Here is a 13,413-nt window from a genome sequence, read left to right as displayed (position 1 = left end):
TGCACTCTAGTTGCATTTACCCAATAATAGTTGGTATATTTACATGAGAAACTCAGAGGTACTTCACATTGCCACATGATCTACACCAAGCACAGCCTCTTTCTCTCTAGATCCAACCTATAATTCGTTAATCAATCTTTGATGCAATCATTTGTTTTAGAGAATGATTAAGAATTGGGAATATCCTAGAACTCCCATCTCACTTGGAACAACATGTTCACAACCAAACCCTCTCAGCTCTAAAAATCTCGCTTGGATTTACTTCATTCAAGTATTTCCATTTTCACAATCTCTGCCTCAAGTCCACCCCCTTTCCCAAGATTTATCAGAGTGGCCTCCTCCCCCATCAATTTGTCCCTGTGCCACACCTTTGAACCTTTTTCAAAATATCATGAAGATCAAATCTTCTCCTGGCATGCATACAGTCTCATTAATCTCTCTAACATCTTCGCTTATTTTTTTTTAATTTGACAGGCAGAGTTAGACAGAGAGAGAGACAGAGAGAGAGGTCTTCCTTCCATTGGTTCACCCCTCAAATGGCCGCTACAGCCAGTACTGCGCCAATCTGAAACCAGGAGCCAGGTGCTTTCTCCTGGTCTCCCATGCGGGTGCAGGGGCCCAAGCACTTGGGCCATCATCCACTGCCCTCCTGGGCCACAGCAGAGAGCTGAACTGGAAGAGGAGCACCCAGGACTAGAACCCAGTGCCCATATGTGATGCCGGCGCTGCAGGTGGAGGATTAACCAAGTGAGCCATGGCGCTGGCATAGCATCTTCTCTTATATATCCTATGTAAATCATTATTGACTAATAAAATTTCACTAAATTTTTCTCTTCCAATCTCCCAACCAATCAAAGTGGTTTTTCCTATTGCTTTATCTATGCCAATGGCTCCCATTCCTGTCCTGCATGTCTTATACATGAATACTTTTTTGTACAATTGATCCTTATACAAGGATACTTCAAAGAGTTTGTGGAAAATGAAATTAAAAGATTAATTTGTTTTGGTGAAAATAATTTTAAAGCTCATGCATATAAAGAGCTATCAAAATATTCATAGAAAATGTGCATTATGAAAAAACTGTGTACAATTTATTTTTATACCAAAGTAAATTTGTCTTTTGAATTCATTTTTATTGACCTTTTGAAGTACTCTCAGAATTGATCAAGATTCAGCTCAGAAAAAGCTTCTTCTAGAGAAAGTTAACAGTATATATAAAGGTATTTTCCTATGAATTCTTTTTTTAATTGAACAGCATTTTATCTTCCTTTTCTTTGTATCCCAGAAGCTGTGTAAAAATAATTTATAATAAAACATTTCTTAATTTTATTTCTTTGAAAGGCAGAGAGGACAGAGAGAGAACTCCCATCTGGGGATTCACTCCCAAAATGTCCACACATCCAGAATTGGGCCAGGCCAAACCCAGGAGCCCAGCATTTAATTGGAGTCTCCCATGTGTATGGCAGGGACCCAAGTTATTGAGCCATCATTTACTGCATCCCAGTGGCAGCAAAAAGCTAGATCAGAAGCTGAGGCAGGACTTGAGCCCTAGCACTCCAATATAGGATGTGAGTGACCCAAGAGGCATTTAACGCACTCATCAAATACTCATTTCTGAAATTCTTATACCATCCTACTTGCCTCTACTGTTGTTCTTATTTTTTCTCAGAAACCTTTTATTTAAGGTATTCAAAATTCATGCATTTCATAAATACAACTTTAGGAAAATAGTGATTATTCCCACTGTACCCACCCTCCCACCTGCCTTCCCACCCTTCTTCATCCACCTTCTCCTATTCCCATTTTTATTTTTTACTAAGAACTATTTTCAATTAACTTTATACACTATTCTAAATAGAGTTCAAAAAACCATATGTAAAGAGACCTGTTCTGTAAATGTTGAGACAAGGGCTGTTCAAACTCATTTCATCTCATAGCATCAATTTCACTTCTGTACATACCTTTTAGGTGCTCTGTTAGTTATCACAGGTCAGGGAGAACATAAGGTATTTGGTTTTTGGGACTGGATTGTTTCACTAAGTGATGTATTCCAGTTGCATCCATTGTATTGCAAGTGACAGAATTTCAATTTTTTCTGCTGTATAGTATTCCATGGTGTACATATCCCATAATTTCTTTATCCAGTCTTCAGTTGACAGACATTTGGGTTGACCCTACTCTTAACTATTTTAAGTTGAGCTGCAATAAACATGGAGGGTACAGAAAATTCTTTCATATGCTGATTTCATTTCCCTTCTGTAAATTCCCAGGAGTGAGATGTTTGGGTCATATGGTAGATTTCTGAGGTTTCTCCCTACTGTTTTCCACCGTAGTTGTACCAGTTTACATCCCCACCAGTGGCAGATCAGGTTACCTTTATCCCCGTATCTTCCTCACCATTTGTTGTTTGTTGATTTCTGAATGAAAGCCATTCTGATGGGTGAGGTAAAACCTCATTGTGGTTTTGAGTTGCAATTCCAGACGGCTAGTGAACCTAAGAAATTTTTTTATTCTTATGTCTGTTGGCTGTTTTGATTTCCTCTTTTTTTTAAGACTTGTTTATTTATTTGAAAGGCAGAGTTACAGAGAGACAGAGAGGTCTTCCATCTACTGGTTCACTCCCCAAATGGTCGCAATGCCATTTGAAGCTGCACCAATCTGAAACCAGGAGTCAGGAGCTTCCTCCAGGTCTCCAACATGGGTGCAGGGGCCCAAGGACTTGGGCCATCTTCTATTGCTTTCCCAGGCCACAATAGAGAGCAGGGTCAGAAGTGGAGCAGCTGGGACTCAAACCGGTGCCCTTATGGGATGCTGGCACTGCAGATGGCAGCTTTGCACACTATACCACAGCATCCAGCCCCTAGATTTACTCTTTTTTATGATTTATTTATTTATTTATTTATTTGACAGGTAGAGTTACAGACAGTGAGAGGGAGAGACAGAGAGAAAGGTCTTCCATTGGTTCACTCCCCAAATGGCTGCTACAGCCGGAGCTACACCGATCTGAAGCCAGGAGCCAGGTGCTTCTTCCTGGTCTCCCATGCAGGTGCAGGGGCCCAAGCACTTGGGCCATCATCCACTGCCCTCCTGGTCCACAGCAGAGAGCTGGACTGGAAGAGGAGCAACCAGGACTAGAACCCGGTGCCCACATGGGATTCCGGCTCCACGGGTGGAGGATTAACAAGTGAGCCACAGTGCCGGCCCCTGGATTTCCTCTTTCAAAACATGCCTGTTCACACCATTTACCTGATTCTTAAGTGGTTGCTTGTTGTGTTGTTCAGTTCCTTGATATCTTTATATATTCTAGTTAATAATACTTTCTTTGAGATTTATTTTATTTATTTGAAAGACAGAGTTACAGAGAGAGAGTTAAAGTCAGAGAAAGGTCTTCCATTCCATTGGTTCACTCCCCAAATGACCTCAGTGCCAGAGCTGAGCTGATCTGAAGCCAGGAGTCAGGAGCCTCCTCTAGGTCCCCCACGAAGGTATGGAGACCCAAGAACTTGGGCCATCTTCCACTGCTTTCCCAGGCCATAGCAGAGAGCTGGATCAGAAGAGGAGCAGCCAGAACACGAACTGATGCCCATATGGGATGCCGGCACTACAGGCTGGGGCTTAAACCTGCTGCGCCACAGGGCTGGTGCCATGGTTATTAATTCTTTATCAGTTGTATAGTTTGCAAAAATTTTTCCCCCATTCTGTTGGTTGACTCTTCACTTTGCTGAGTGTTTCTTTTGCAGTGCAGAATTTTCTCAAGGTGGTGTAATCCCATTTGTCAACTTTGGCTTTGGCTGCCTCTGCCCCTGGGTTCTTTTCCAAGAACTCTTTGCCTGTTCCAATGCTTTGCAGGCTTTCCCCGATGTTCTCTAGTAATTTTACAGTATCAGGTTGGAGATTTAGGTCTTTGACCAATTTTTAGTAGATGTTTGTGTAAGGTGTAAGAAAGGGTTGTGCTTCATTTTTCTACATGTGGAGATCCAGTTTTCCAGCACCATTTGTTGGAAAGACTGTCCTTACTCCATTGACTGGTTTTAATTCCTTTGTCAAAGGTAAGTTGGTTGCAGGTGCATGGATTGCTTTCTGGAGTTTTATTCTGTTCTGTTGCTCTGTCCATCTGTTCTGATACTAATACCAGGCTTTCTGATTTTAACTGCCCTGTTGTATGTCTTAAAATGTGGTATTGTGATGTGTTTCCATATGAATTTCAGCATCATTTTTTCTATATCTCAGAATATGTTTGGTGTTTTGGTTGGTATCACATTGAATCTGTAAATTACTTTCAGTAATATGGACATTTTGATGATATTGATATTGATATGAATGACATCAACTCTCCAGGTAAAAATGCAGATTGGCTGAATGGATTAAAAAACAAAACTCATCTATTTGCTGCCACTAGAAACATCTCACCATCAAAGACTGAAAATGCAAGGATGGATGTAGATATTCAATGCTAGCAGAAATCAAAAAAAGAGATGGTGTAGCCATCCTAATATCCGAAAAAATAGACTTTAACAAAAAATTTTTTAAAAGAGACAAAGAAAGGCGCTATTAATGATTAAGGGATTGATTTAACAGGAAGTATGACTAAAATAAATGTATATGCACCTATGTACAGGACACCTGGCTATTTAAAAGAAATGTTAATGGATCTAAAGGGAGACATAGATTTCAGTACAACAGTTATAGGGGAGTTCAGCAATAGACAGTTAACCAGACAGGAAATCAGCAAGGAACAACAGAGTTAATCTTCACTTTAGACCAAGTAGATCTAATGGATATCAACAGAACATTTTATCCTACAGTTGCAGAATACACATTCTTCTCACCAGTGTATGGAACTTTCTCTAGGAATGATCACATGCCAGGTCATGAAGCAAGTATCAGTGAATTCAAAAAAATCAAAATCATATCATGTATCCTCTCTGACAGAAATGGAATGAAGTAGAAATTTGAGAACTCAAGAATCTCTAGAATATATGCAAACACATGGTGACTGAACAATATGCTCCTGAATGAGCAGTGGGTCACTGAAGAAATCAAAAGAGAAATCAAAAAATTTCTGTAAATGAATGAAAACAATACAACATATGAAAACTTATGGGATGCAGCAAAAGCAGGATTAAGAGCAAATTGTAAAGCAGTTGGTGCCTACAACAAGAAATTAGAAAGGCACCAAGTAAATGAACTATCAATTCATCTCAGGGACTTATAAAATTAACAACACAACAAACCTGAAATTAGTAAGAGAAAAGAAATATTAAAATTAGAGAAGTAATAAACAAGATTGAAACAGATAAATACAAAAGATCAGTGAAACAAAGAGTTTTTTAACATATAAAGAAAATTGACACACTATTGGCCCAACTAACCAAAAAGAAAAGGATGGAGATGATACAGATCAATAAAATTAGAGATAAAAAGAAATTTTAACAACAGATGCAACAGAAATAGTTAAAATCATCAGAAATAACTGCAAAGACCTATATGCCAACAAATCAGGAAACCTAGAAGAAATGGATAGATTCCTGTACACATACAACCTGGATAAATTGAGCCATGAAAATATTGAAAACCTAAACAGAACAATAACCAAGATGGGAGTTGAATCAGTAATAAAGACCTTCCCAGCAAAGAAAAGCCCAAGACCGGATGGCTTCACTGCCGAATTCTACCAGACATATAAAGAAGAACTAACTCCAATACTTCTTAAGCTATTCAAAACAATTGAAAGGGAGGGAATCCTCTCAAGCTCCCTCTATGAAGCCAGCATTACTTTAATTTCTAAACCTGAAAAAGATACAACAGAGAAAGAGAACTACAGACCAATTTCCTGGATGAACATACAAATAAAAATCCTCAAAAATACTAGCCAGTCAAATCTAGCGACACATCAGAAAGATCATTCACCTGGACAGGGTGAGATTTATCCCAGGCTCGCAAGTATGTCTCAAAATTTGCAAGTCAGTCAATTTTATCCATTACTTTAACAAACTGAAGAACAAAAAACCATAGGATTATCTCAATATACACAGAGAAAGTATTTGATAAAATCCAACATCTTTTCATTATGAAAACCTTAATCAAATTGGGTATAGAAAGAACATTCCTCAACACAATCAAGGTAGTATATGACAAACCCATGGCCAACATCCTATTGAATGGGGGAAACGTTGGAAGCATTTCCACTGAGATACAGAACCAGACAAGGATGCCCACTCTCACCATTGCCATTCAATATAGTCCTGGAAGTTTTAGCCAGAGCTATTAGACAAGAAAAAGAAATCAAAGGGATACAAATTGAGAAGGAGGAATTCAAAATATCCCTATTTTCAGATAACATGTTTCTATATATAGGAGATCCAAAAGACTCCATTAAGAGACTATTTGAGGCTGGCACTGTGGCTCACTTGGCTAATCTTCTGCCGTGGCGCTGGTACCCTGGGTTCTAGTCCCAGTGGAGGCACTGGATTCTGTCCTGGTTGCTTCTCTTCTGTGGGGAGCAACCCGGACTAGACTAAGTTACTCGAATTAAGACTTATTCTATGCATCTGCTCTCCCACTGTGGGGAGCAACTCGGACTATACTGTTACTGGAATTAAGACTTATTCTATGCATCTGCTCTCCCACAATATGGCGCTGGGAGAGGAGAAAACAGCTTCCGCACAGCTGCCTCCAGTTCAACCAATAAACTGTAGGACTTGCTCCTGATTGGAGGAGAGCAGCATACTCGGCGTGTGGGCAGCCGAGTTGGGATTGGCGGAGGAGGACTATAAAGGAGGAGAGAGACGGCATGCACGAAGGAACATCTAAGGGGAACATCTAGCTGAAGGAACACCTGTGCAGCCCCCGAGAGAGCCGGCCGGCGGTGTGCCGCTCCCCTGCGGAAGTGGGGAATGTGGCCAGGGGGAACTGCCCTTCCACGGAGGTGGAAGGGATAGTAGCCAACCCGGGAAGAACCAGCAGCAAACCCGGGGAGGGCCGAGCAGACGAAAGAACAGCGCAGGGCTTAGTGTCGTTCCTCCATGAAGAGGGGGAGCGACATAATGGTGCCGTGACTCGGATATGAAGCCTAGGCAGGGCTTAGTGTTGCTCCTCCATGAAGAAGGGGAGCGACATCTTCCAGTCCAGCTCTCTACTGTGGGCCAGGAAGGCAGTGGAGGATGGCCCAAGTCTTTGGACCCTGTACCGGCATGAGAGACCAGGAGGAAGCACCTGGCTTCTGGCTTCGGATGGGCACAGAGTGCCAGCCATAGCGGCCATTTTGGGGGTAAACCAACGGAAGGAAGACTTTTCTCTCTATCTCTCTCTCTCTCTCTCACTCTCTCACTGTCTAACTGTGCCTGTCCAAAAAAAAAAAAAAAAAAAAAAAAAAGAGACTATTTGAACTCATAGAAGAATTTGGTAAAGTGTCAGTATATAAAATGAGCACACAAAAATCAGTACCTTTTGTATACACAGACAATGCCATGGCTGAGAAAGAACTTCTGATATCAATCCCATTCACATTAGCTACAAAAAAAAAAAAAAAAAAAAAAAATCAAATACCTTGGAATTAACCAAGGATGTCAAGGATCTCTATGATGAGAATTACAAAACTTTAAGGAAAGAAATAGCAGTGGACACAAAATAAAATGGCAAAAAGCTTCCATGTTCATGGATCGAATGAATCAATACTGTTGTTCTTACTCTATGGTGCTTTCGTAGCTTTCGTATTTACTAAACTGTCTTCATTGTTGTTTATCAAATTTCTCCCAAGCAGGGGTTGTGTCTTCTGTCCCACTCTTCTCAGTGGATAGAATACCATGCTTTATCAATAAAAACACATCACTTTAAATTAAAATGCAAAGAATATCTCCAAGATCTTAGTTTGGTGTGATGAGACCAGTATCCTATTGGATTTTGTAATATCCAGAAATCTGAATGTGAAACCTTATGAAAAGTTCCCAATTCATTAAGGTGATGAACTTTGACCCCCATCTGCCTCCCACTGGTTCCAACTCTAAGCTCTGCAAGACACAAAATCAATTACATAAAGACATGAAAACATAAAGAATGCAGAATATAAAAAAAAAAAAAAAAAAAAGATTGACTTCCTCCAAGATCATGCTTTAAAAAAGCTGCCAGTCAGGGAGCCGCATCCTAGTGGAGATGCTAATGCTGGTACAATTTTTGCTGTCTTTTGGGACAGAGGAACCAGCACAAATAATCTACAGGGGTTGGAAAATTAGAAATAATAGAGATAGAAGGAGAGAACCTGGGGGCTGACGCCGTGGCACAGTAGGTTAATCCTCTGCCTGTGGCGCTGGCATTTTATATTTTATATGGGTGTCGGCTCTAGTCCCAGCTGTTCCTCCTCCAATCCAACTCTGCTGTTGCCTGGGAAAGCAGTAATAGATGGCTCAAGTGCTTGGGCCCCTGCACCCGCATGGGAGACTGGGAAGAAGCTCCTGGAACCTGGCTCCTGGCTTTGGATGGACGCATCTCCAGCCATTGTGGCCATTTGGGTAGTGAATCAACGGAAGGAAGACTTTCTCTCTATCTTTTCCTCTCACTGTCTGTGACTCTACCTCTCAAATAAATAAATTGAATCTTTAAAAAAAAAAGGAGAGAACCTGAAAAAGAGACACTTTGACACGTTCAGTGTATGTAGGAGCCCAAGAAGCTCCAGACTCAGTTCTGATCTACACATGAGGGGGTCAGTCTCAAATCAGAGTAGTATATTTCTCAGAAGTTTACAACAAAAACCAGAGTAGTCATAATATTATATTTACACAGATGGAATATCAAACTTACTCAACATTAACGGAACCAGGAACATATGATTTATTCTTAAGAAAAAAAGTGTCAAGACATGAGCCACAAAATAATCCCAAATGTTGAAATGATCCAATAAAGAAAATATTTTAAAACAGATCTTACAGTTATGTACAACGAGGTAAATAAAGAGTCATTTGAACTAAAAGAAAATAAAGAAAACACCAGGCTATACAAGGTTATTTTATCCCAATTTTCAATCAGTTTCCCAGTGTTTTTATATATATTTGTCCACTCTATTCTTTCATGAAGTAGTTAATCTTATTTGGGTGTATCATTATTTGTCTTATACAATCAAAGTTTTATTCGTGAGCTCTCACTTATTTTTCTTCCTCTTTGCAGAAATGTGGGCAATTTAATAGTCTTGGCCAAGGAACAGTTTTTGTGATTTTTTTTGGTTTGGGCTTTTAAAAAATTAATCTTCTCTATTGATTTTTCTTCTGGTTGCTATTGTCTATATTAGTGACCTCTGCTCTTGCAGTTATTAGTTTCTTCCTTCTGTCTCACTTGGGTTTGCTCTCTTGACCTTCCAACAACTTTTTAAATTGGATATTTTGGTAAATTATAGAAATTTTTCTTCTTTTTGTCTAAATATATGTAAACATTGATTTCTTTATTAATTCTCTCTGTTACTTTGTGTGCTTTTGAAATATAGTGCTTTCACTTGATTCTAAGTATTTTTGTCTGTGATTTTATTTGCAAAAGAAATAATATATGTATTTAATAACAGCATGTTCATATATGCAGCTGTATATTTTTGCAAAATTTATACATACACATCTATATTTAAGTGTATTTCCATTTTTCTCTCATTGACTTCAGCAAACACCCTCAAAGCTTATTTTTTCAAATTGTTGAGATTTCTTTTTGGACTTTATATGCATAATTTTGATTGTTTTCCAAATATGCTAAAAGTGAATGTGTTGTTTTTCACACACACACACACACACACAGACATATGTGTGCATGTATATATATATATGTATTAAGCTTGTTAATTTTTCTATATTATGGTTAGTTTAATGCATTTCTCAAATGAATGTATTATTTATTGTATTTATTAATTTTTCCCAAGGTAAACTTTTATATAAGGAATAAAAATTTCATGCCTCTCATAAGTACAACTTTAGGAATATAGTGATTCTTCCCACCATACCTGCCCTCCCATCCAATTTCTACCACTGTTCTTCTCTCTCCACATTCTCCACTAAGTCCCATTATCCACTAAGATCCATTTTCAATTAACTTTATACACAGAAGAACAACTATATACTAAATTAAGAGTTCAACAATTTGCATGAAAAAATAAAAAACAAAAAATAAAACTGTTCCTCAACAATCAAGACAAGGGTTCTTCAAAGGCATTGCATTTTGAAGTTACACTTCTTTTTTTTAAGAAACTTAATTAAAGAAGCACCAAAGAATTTTACATCTTTTGAGAGCACCTAGACATAATTATAACAAAACTTTTTGAGGACAGCAGTCCTGCATGGGAATTTAGTGCACAGTGACTCCTGTTGTTAATTTTGCAATTAACAATCTGGTACATGATGTCAGTGATACCCTGAAGCTCTTTTTTTTTTTTTTTTTGACAGGCAGAGTGGACAGTGAGAGAGAGACAGAGAGAAAGGTCTTCCTTTTGCCATTGGTTCACCCTCCAATGGCCACCACGGCTGGCGCACTGTGGCTGGCACACCACACTGATCCAATGGCAGGAGCCAGGTACTTATCCTGGTCTCCCATGGGGTGCAGGGCCCAAGCACTTGGGCCATCCTCCACTGCACTCCCAGGCCACAGCAGAGAGCTGGCCTGGAAGAGGGGCAACCGGAACGAATCCGGCACCCTGACTGGGACTAGAACCCAGTGTGCCGGAGCCGCAAGGTGGAGGATTAGCCTAGTGAGCCGCGGCTCTGTCCCCCCGAAGCTCTTGACATGTGCTGCCTAGGCTATGAAAACATTTTGAATCCACAAATTCCATAAGTATTTAGAGAAGGCCATAAGTAAAGTGGAACTTCTCTCCATCCTTCAGAGAAAAGTACCTTCTTGTTTTTATCCTGCTAATTGACGAACTTCTTTTATGAGTTCCAATAGGCTGTTGGTGGATTCTTTTGGATCTCCTATCTATAAAGTCATGTCATTTGCAAATAGGGATGGTTTGACTTCCTCCTTCCCAATTTGTACCACTTTTATTTCTTTCTCTTGGCTAATGGCTCTGGCTAAAACTTCCAGGACTATATTGAACAGCGTCCTTGTCTGGTACCAGATCTCAGTGGGAATGATTCCAACTTTTCCCCATTCAATAGGATGGTGGACATAGGTTTGTTATAGATTGCCTTGATTGTATTGAGGAATGTTCCTTCTATACCAAATTTGCTTAGTTTTTTTCATCATGATAGGGGGTTGTATTTTATCAAATGCTTTCTCTGCATCTATTGAGATAATCACATGGTTTTTATTCTTCTGTTTGTTAATGTGATATATCATATTGATTGATTTGCAAAGATTGAACCATCCCTGCATAGCAGAGAGCTGGATTGGAAGCGGAGCAGCCGGAACTCAAACAAGTGTCCACATGGGATGCTGGCACTTTAGGCAGCAGCTTTATCTGCTGTGCCACAGTGCCGACTCCCTGCTCCCTTTCAATTCTTTTGAATAGCTTGTGAGGAATTGGAATTAGTTCTTCAAATGTATGGTAGAATTCAGCAGTGAAGCCACCTTGTCCTGGGCTTTTCTTTGTTGGGTCTTTATTACTGATTCAATTTCTGTTTTATTTATGGATTTGTTTAGGTTTTCTATGTCTACATGGCTCAATTTATGTAGATTATATTTGTCCAGGAATACTTCCATTCCATTTAGGTTTCCTGGTGTGTTGGCATACAGCTCTTTGAATTAATTTCTGATGATTCTTTTTATTTCTGTGGTGCCTGTTGTTACATTTCCTTTTTCATCAGGTTTCCTTTTTCCTCTCTAATTTTATTAATGTGAGTCTTCTATCTGTTTCCTTTTTTTTGTTTGTTTTTGGTTAGTTGGGCCATTGGTGTGTTGATTTTGATTATTTTTTTTTTTGACAGGCAGAGTGGACAGTGAGAGAGAGAGAGACAGAGAGAAAGGTCTTCTTTTTGCCATTGGTTCACCCTCCAATGGCCGCTGCACTGTGCTGATCCAAAGGCAGGAACCAGGTGCTTATCCTGGTCTCCCATGGGGTGCAGGGCCCAAGCACTTGGGCCATCCTCCACTGCCTTCCTGGGCCACAGCAGAGAGCTGGCCTGGAAGAGGGGAAACCAGGACAGAATCCAGCGCCCCAACCTGGACTAGAACCCAGTGTGCCAGCGCCGCAGCAGAGGATTAGTCTATTGAGCCACGGCGCCGGCCCGATTTCGATTATTTTTTTAAAAAACCAGATCTTCATTTTGCTGATTGTTTGCATTTTTTTTGATTAAATTTTGTTGATTTCTTTTCTAATTTTAATTATTTCTTTTCTCTTATTAGTTTAGGATTTCATATTCTGTTGTATTTCTAGATCCTTGAGATACATTGATAGCTCTGATGTAGGAACCAATTGCTATAAACTTTCCTCTTAACAACACTTTTCTGTATCCCCTGAGTTTTCATATACTATATTGTCATCTTCAATTGTTTCCAGAAATTTTTTCTCATTTCTCTTTTAATTTCTTCAGTGATCCACAGTGCATTCAGGAGCTTGTTGTTCAGTCTCCTTGTGTTTGCTTATGTTCTAGAGATTCCTGAGTTGCTGGTTTTCAGCTCCATTTTATTGTGGTCAGAGAAGATGCATGATATTATTTTGATTTTTTTTTTTTTGAGTTTTCTGAGACTAGCTTTATGGCCTAGCATGTGGTTATTCCTAGAGCAAGTTCCATGCATTGGTGAGAAGAATGTGTATTCTACAACTATAAGATGAAAAGTTCTGTAGATATCTGTTAGGTCCATTTGGTCTATAGTGTCAATTAACTCTGTTTTTTCCTTGCTGATTTTCCGTCTGGTTGTTCTGTCCATTGCTGAAAGTGGAGTATTGAAATCCCTCATTACTATTGTATTTGAGTCTATGTCTCTCTTTAGATCCCTTATCATTTCTTTTAAATAGCCAGGTGCTCTATAATTAGCTACATATCAATTTATAATAGTTATATCTTCCTGTTGAATTGATCCCTTAATTATTACATATTGCCCTTCTTTGTCTCTTTTAACAGATTTTGTATAAAGTCTATTTTGCCTGATATTAGGATGTCTGTACAACAGCTCTTTTTTGATTTCTTTTAGCATGGAGTATCTTTTTCCATCCCTTTGCTTTCAGTCAGCATGCATCTTTGTTGTTGAGATATATTACTCGTAGGCAGAAAATCAATGTTTTGTTTTTTTTTGGTTTGTTTGTTTGTTTGTTTTTTGTAAATTCATTCAGCCAGTCTGTGTCTTTTAACTGGAGAGTTGAGGCCATTTACATTCAGGGTGACTGTTGATAAATAATGCCTTTGTCCTGCCATTTTTCCATAAACCTATTTTTACTCTGGATTCTCTGTGTAATTTTACTCAGAAATTTTCTATCATTACCTTCTTCCATAGTGAGGACTGGGTTTTTGT

This window comes from Oryctolagus cuniculus, chromosome 13, assembly GCF_051225735.1.
Source record: "Oryctolagus cuniculus isolate XC-2025 breed Fujian yellow rabbit chromosome 13, ASM5122573v1, whole genome shotgun sequence".
NCBI classification, from domain to species: domain Eukaryota; kingdom Metazoa; phylum Chordata; class Mammalia; order Lagomorpha; family Leporidae; genus Oryctolagus; species Oryctolagus cuniculus.
This window is presented reverse-complemented; position numbering follows the sequence as displayed.